The sequence below is a fragment of the Diuraphis noxia genome, unplaced genomic scaffold (genome assembly GCF_037042655.1).
Source record: "Diuraphis noxia isolate RWA-SAM2 unplaced genomic scaffold, SU_Dnox_SAM2 contig0007, whole genome shotgun sequence".
Taxonomy (NCBI): domain Eukaryota; kingdom Metazoa; phylum Arthropoda; class Insecta; order Hemiptera; family Aphididae; genus Diuraphis; species Diuraphis noxia.
Genome location: NW_028301717.1, coordinates 92,817 through 100,406, shown reverse-complemented (window position 1 = coordinate 100,406; position 7,590 = coordinate 92,817). Strand labels below are relative to the sequence as shown.

The window sequence follows — 7,590 nt, the reverse complement described above, 5'->3', positions numbered from 1 at the left end:
TTCGTTATTATTTTCTTTTTCTTTTTCTTTTTTTTTATTAAAAAGAACTCGTCCGTACGGCTGCGCGTGGTGATTAATCGAGTTTCGTTAAGTATATAGTATATACTGTTTTCCTATATTATTATAATGTAGTTGACAATCGGAGAAGAGCGTGTCTCGGACCCAAGAGATTCACGCAAATCTTCCGTGTTTTTAATTAATTCGTAAATAAAAATAAATAAATAAATATCCGACTAAAAACCGACAGGCGTTATTGAAATATGCAGATACGATTGTGCGTGTACACGTATATACCGGTAGTATAAACTATATACACACACACACACACACACATATATATATAATGAATATGTACCAAATATATATATGTATATAATCAGTGGCGTAGCCAGGGGGGGGTTTTGGGTGTTTAAACCCCCCCCCATTGACTTTCAACATCTAATAAATTATTATATATTTCATTAATTCTAGTACCTACTATCTATGAAAATATATGACATAAAACGTTTCTGAATATTCAGAAAACTCGTCCAGAAACGACAGAAACCTGATTGATATTTGATAATAATAATAATATTATATTTTTAATATTATCTGCACGAGTTTTCAAAAACACTGTAGTTATGACCACGATTAAAGATATTATTTATGGTTATTATCTTTTTCCACATTAAAAAGATTGAAAACATATTTACGAAACACCACATGTGAAAATAGGTTGAATGGTTTAGCAATGATGAATATACATAATGATATAATAATAGACCCTGATGATGTCCTAAATAAATTAGCGACTAAAACAAGAAGAATACGGTTGATGTAAATATTGTAATGTGATTAAAATTTTGTTTGACATTAATAAATAAATGCTTTAATTGAAATTTGAAGTACAATACAATTTGAAATAATTTGTTTTATATATACCTAAACCGTAACCCCCCCCCCCCCATTGAAAAATCCTGGCTACGCCACTGTATATAATAAAACGGGCGCTAGTTTCACCAAACGAATATAATATATTAAACACAAACATATGCATAGATGCGAGTAGTGAGTACACAAGTATACTACAGTATACGCACCACTTATGTATAACTCCTTGGCATACGTATTACGTACCTACTATATTACCAGAAGTACAATCTGACAAGTTCATTCTATGCTGGTAAGTATCTTGACACGGCTCATTCGTTTATTATTCGTACAACAAACTCCTGATAATGTACAACTCGAACATTATAATATCAATCACTGTTGAAAAACCATTTAAATTACATTAATTTTATTTCGTTGCATAATATTATACTCTCAGGGTAGACTAACTCTGCGAATAATTTATTATAATATATGATATATTGTTATAATCGCGGCGGGTAATACCTAATGTAGATTCATAGATTAGATGACGGTATTTAAGTGTCAATTCGGGGGAATTCCTATGGTTTTATTATAAACAATATTATTATTATTTTAGAACGTCAAATCTGAATGGACGTTATTTTTTATACGACAAAAAGAGTTATCCCGCAACCGTGTTAGTTATTATAATGCAATAACGTCAACAGTTTATTTTAATAAGAAAAGTGTACTTGCCCATTATAAATCCATTACTACAGTCTACAATATGCATAGGCCACTGCACAATTTGTTGCGCAAAGATTCTTAACATTATTTTAACATATTATGATAACATCTGTGATCTATAAGATAAGAAGACTTCCGTTTTCAATAAGCTAATTGCAGTGTACGCATATATACCTTTATATAAATGTTATATATATCGTAGATCATGATGTTATTGTTTTTGAACAACACCTGCAAATTAAAATATAAGATTTAAGTGTTTGTGAAACACATAACAATAATACATTTGTATACATGATCTAGTAAATTAATTATTTGAAATAATTTTACAAGTTACCATGCAAGGCGTAAATAAAATAAAATAAAATATCATTTATTTATTAATAATTTACTATTTCGATGTTAATCTGTAACGTAAGTATTTTATTTGAGAATTATGGGTATCCCTTTTATATTTAAATCAATAATTAACGTTTTAAGAGTAGTTTTTACGTATAAATCAAATGTATTTCTATCAATATCAGATTTGCCAGCAGAAAATTGAAAAGAATAACATTTTAAGTCTTGCCGATTTCTCCCCAACCCTTCAATGGACAGGACGACCGTGTATCATAAACATATTACTTATTGGACTTATACTTTATAGTGTATAATACAGATTTTAAATATTCTCATATTTTAAAATAAATTTAATATTTTACGAAAGGTTTTCAATAACTATTCAGTTGAGTGTTGTGTGTTATTTTTGAATTAAACAAATTTTCCATGACTGTAAAAAGTTGAAAATATCATGCAAATTGATTTTTTTATGCATCTTGTACGTTTATCCACCTGAGAGTAAGATTATAAAATCGTATGAAACTAGGAAGTTATAAAATTATTTTTATTTAAGGTTGTATAAAAATAATATTGAATATATTAAAAATATAGTGAAATAAATATATTTAAATATTTATATAAAAATAATAAAATTAAGTATCTCATATTTTATTATAGGTACACAATTAGTTGATAATTTTATACGTAACGAAATCGATGGCATAAATTACAATTTATATAATCGTTATTCATTGTCAGACTACAGATGGAAATTAAATGTTTGAACGGTTGCCCACAGAAGTCCTCAGTATACAAGAATAATTGATGTATATACCAGAAACAAACCGAATCACCTGTCAATACCCGAAAAATGTGTTTTCGAGGGCGGCCAATGCCAAATTAATGTGCGGGGTATCGTCAGATATACGCAGAGATATTTCCATCGCTGCACCGTTCAATTGCTTCCAAACACCTGTAGCTACGGTATTCGCCTTATTATAGTGTAAGTACCATTTTGGCGATTATTATCATTATTATTATTATTATTATCATCACTGCAGACAATCGACACGCGCCTATTGATCCTTCTTTTTTTTTTATAGTATTTTAATTGTTCAACGTCTGTCTGTGGAGAAACTAACGTTTCGGGTGGATACAAAAACGACAGGAGAACCTATTCTGGTTCTCATTAGTGCCGATCATTCAATTTCAATTTAACAATCTTTTTTAATCCTTTCTATTTTGGATCGATGAATTGATGTATTGTCGTCTAGTGGTAGACAGACATTTTAATTACGGGTGGACTACAAGGAATTGACAGACGAATCCGGACCGCAGACGAATCGTTGTAGGATTAAAGTCAAAACTAATCTAACTGTAACCATATCCCTCAAGAAGACGACTAAAATCTTTCGTTCTCGAAACGAAACAATACAAGTATATAAACTAAGCTTTTCGTCTTTTGAGCATTAATCAAGCATAGACAACATAATCAAAAATCAAATTTGAGTTTAAGCTTCACATATCTTTTTTTATATTAAATTGTTAAAACGTGGGAATAAAATCGTAAAAATAATACTTATTTCGCATAGACAATGACAAATTAGAGTTAGAGAGTTCATGCAGGACGATATCGAATAGCGTACATAGGGTCGCTTATATAAGGTTATAATTAGCACAGATGACTATTATAGCTATCAAAAAACACTAAATATATTATCCGTATACACCTAAAACCCTAAAATACGAGTATATGCTCTAAAAACATGCACTTACGGCTTTTTTAGTTGATAAATATTATTCAAATTAAAAAGAATTAAAATAAGAAAGTATAATTGCCTAATTTAAACATAATATTTCATATTCTAATATTTCCAAACAAATAAAAACATATTTTTAACTAAATGACTGAAATCTGGTTTAGTTTTTATTTATTAGAAAGTTATCAATTACATTGATTGATTGATGAAATTTATTGATTTGTTAGTTAATTTGATATTTATTCTATTTTTGTGTACGTTCAACTTACTAGTATACACACTGTCTTTAAACTATATAATAGTTTATTTTAGTGTTGATAACTATGGCAATTAAAAAAAGCTCAAAAAGCAAAAATAAAGCAAATTTGTATCTTGCGTCTGGTCTTTTTTTTTACTACTGCGCTAAAATAAAATGCTAGAAGTCATCTGATAATACATAGTATTATAATGTTATATATTATTATTATTTTACTTCGACGCGAAATCGCGATGAAAACCGGTGCTGCTGCTGCACGCGGATCATTAAAACTATATTTTACAATGCGTATCGAACCACGGGTAAAAACCTGACGTCTGTTCGTGGGCGTAGGACGAACAACATCATTACGAGTTAAATTAGTATCAACACATTGTAAATAGAATGGGAGTCCGACTGTGCAGTTCGTCGCCTGAGAGGCTGTTGGCGAATGTGTGGGCGCGCGAGGCGTGTATACGTCGCGATGCCGTGGATTATTTTATGACGGCCACTGTTACACAAATAGTAATAATATATTGTAATAATATAAATATGGGGGAAGTGCAACCTGACCAGTGGGACACGGCAAAAACTTAACGTCCAAAGAAAAATGTAAAATATTATATTATTATTTTGTTGTCGTTATTATATCCTTTACGTTTGCCGTACGGAAAAAAAACCGCGTTACCCATTCGCTCTAGCTCTACATTATTCTCGGATAACACGGCCTAGAAAAATTGGTCGGAAAATAATATATAATAATATTTTATGTCGCATTCCGACCTATTTTATGATCATACTATACTGTCTATCTACACTTATCAGTTTATCACATAAATTATGTATATTTATGGGACCAGGGCTTGACGCATTTTTATGCTCATTATTACTATATATATCAAGAAGCCTGCTGTTAATGTGAAATCCGGTTCACCACAATTTCTTTTCGGAATATTGGTTCATTTCGAATCCAAACATAATTTTTGTTTCACTTATTTAGCAATTTCAATGATATTATTAGTGTTATTATTAATAATAACGCAATAATAATTAATAATACGGTATCTCATTGTGGTGTTATGCTCAAACACTTTTCGCAGGTGAGGAGATTTTTTACGATATGTGTTATACGCCCGCTTTGGCTTCCGACAAGTAAAATATTGTACTATATAAATATATTATTAATACAGGCACACTGAACGACCACATAATATAGGAAAGGTGAGTGTCGCTTCTTATAAAGGTACCTGTACGATCAAACAGCAAACACATACTACAAACCTTCTGGCTTCTACCTACCTATCTAGTATCTAGTATCTACCTACTTCGTATATTATTACATTTTATATGTTTGCAGATACAACGTACCTTCAGTTGCGCAGAAGTCTCAACTTCTTTGGCTATTGCAGAACCGTGTGGGAGTGGACATCGGCTACTCGATCCTTATGGCCACAACGACACTCCAGCGGGAATGAGCGAGCTGTGTGTCGTATACGGTACTTCGTGGTTCTATAAATGGTATTTCCGCTGCAACAAACAATATCCATCCATTTGTATTAAATTATTTTTATTATTTGACGAATAAAAAATAATTGCTGCAATTGTTATTTATGCATATCGTATAAGTATAATATAACCACACCGTCTACACCGTAGATAATGCAACATTAATATATACAACAATTAACATACCTATTAATTATTATATACTTACCTATACATGCTACAGTATTATCGGTAATGCTATGCTGATGTTAATAGAATTATGGATTGGCTAATAAAAAATTATGCCTAAAGAGTACACAAAATTAATTATTCTTTCGTTTATAATTATGTGTAGGTATACAATAATCATTCATCAGCATACAAATAATGTTTAGAGTGTAATATTTTTAATCTTCCATAACAGTATATTTTAAGAGGATTGGTTGTGGATAGTTTTAAAGGAGTTAAAATTAGGCAATTTTTAAATTGCATGCATATGGGTCTTGTATACGTGTACGTATATAGTAAGTGATCATAAATGTATGTGACGGTGTATTAAAGAAAAGGTTGAGCTCCCCGGTATATACATGTCACCGACCGTTTCGGCGTTGGCGCGTGATGAACGATAAACAAATCATGCTCATTTGTATTTACTTTTTGTCTATCCTACCGATCGATTAAATAATACAATAATATTTTAAAAAACTGATCTTAATTCGTCATAATGTCTACTTGAGATCATTCAGTTCACATTTTAATATTTCTGATTTAAATTCCGAATAATCGACATTTGGAATTCCAAAATTTACTTTATTCCAAATATAACATTAAATTATAATCCTACAACAGCAATTATACCAAATCAACATAAATTAAAAAATGTTCTTAACAATATAATATGGTACGTTTATATAGGCAAATAAAGTTATAGTGAATATTCATCTTCATATTTTATGACACTAATTGTGATCATAAAACTGAAAACTGGATGGTTTACAAAAAAAAACATTTATATCTTTTTATGTCTTATTACTCTTATTGATATACCTATTATATCTATCAAAAACACTAAACAAACATTAAAATTTATTGGTACTTTAGCAAGCTTAATTACCCACGAAGATTTGTAACATTGTAAATGTATAATGTAACCATAATCTGTATATATATATATATATATTTATATGTGTGTGTGTATGATATGCTTATGTACCTAACCAAATTATTTGATTTAGTCTACGTTTACCTATATAGTATTTTATTGCTCATATAATAGAGGGTGGCTGTAGGTAATTTAATAGTAAACAAGTTTAATTATTATATATATATTTTTTTTTATAGTTTTATGAATCTATAGAGATTTAAAATCAGTTGGATACATAAAAGTTCTAATTTGTTTCGATTAAAAAAACGATAGTTCCATATCTACTGTTATGTAATATGGCCAGCTAAAGGACTGCTTGTATCAACTGTAATAATTAGTGCAATTCTAATACCTATAATAAATAATAAGTATAATATTTACTTATGTACTTTAAGAACCGTAAATCGGTCGCTGATTATAAACCTAGGATAACGTGAATATTATTAAAGGCTAGAACTAATATTGAAGAAGAAAATTAATAAAAATAACAAATTAATAATTATAATAATTCAACGCTTACGTTAAATAAAGTCTAAAAACATCTACTAATGATAATTAATAAATATACCTACACGGCACAGATTAAACTTCTTAATTATTATGTATGAAGTCATAGTGATTATACCCATCTGATTACTGAGTATTATGGCCTTCAATTGTGGTAAAAGGCCAACAATTTCAACATCAGCAAATTCAAACTTTCCAATATATCGCGCTGATGATATACGTATCTAAGATCTAACCGATAAATTTACACACCAATCTAAAATTGAAAACCGTCAACGAAGGGGCTAAACTATTTTACAGACGCTTCTATGTGACCGCCTATAATCTCTCATCCTATTACACTTTAAAAACTCTCGCGGTTCCCCTCCTATAACTATTGGTAATCTGCCAAGATATTTCAAACGTAACGTAATCTAACCTATCTGCGAGCGTCATACGTGCTGCAGGGTGACTTTCTCGTCAAAGACAGTCATAAACTTATCGACTATTTATAAGAGTATATTGTTTTCATCCCACACATGCTTATTATGGTGTCCTAATAGTAAGAATTGTATGGA

At 30.0% G+C, this 7,590-nt stretch overlaps 1 long non-coding RNA gene across 2 annotated transcripts; it reads left to right on the top strand.

The window, feature by feature from the left end:
• Nucleotides 1-1,039: 1,039 nt before the first annotated feature.
• LOC149054308 (uncharacterized) lies at nucleotides 1,040-5,341 on the top strand. Of its 2 annotated transcripts, XR_016192285.1 has the most exons (4): nucleotides 1,040-1,165; nucleotides 2,662-2,905; nucleotides 3,006-3,339; nucleotides 5,255-5,341. It is a non-coding gene; the product is annotated as an uncharacterized LOC149054308 (long non-coding RNA). The 2 variants fall into 2 exon arrangements; XR_016192284.1 differs by lacking the exon at nucleotides 5,255-5,341 and having other exon boundaries at nucleotides 3,006-3,604.
• The last annotated feature ends 2,249 nt before the right edge of the window (nucleotides 5,342-7,590 follow it).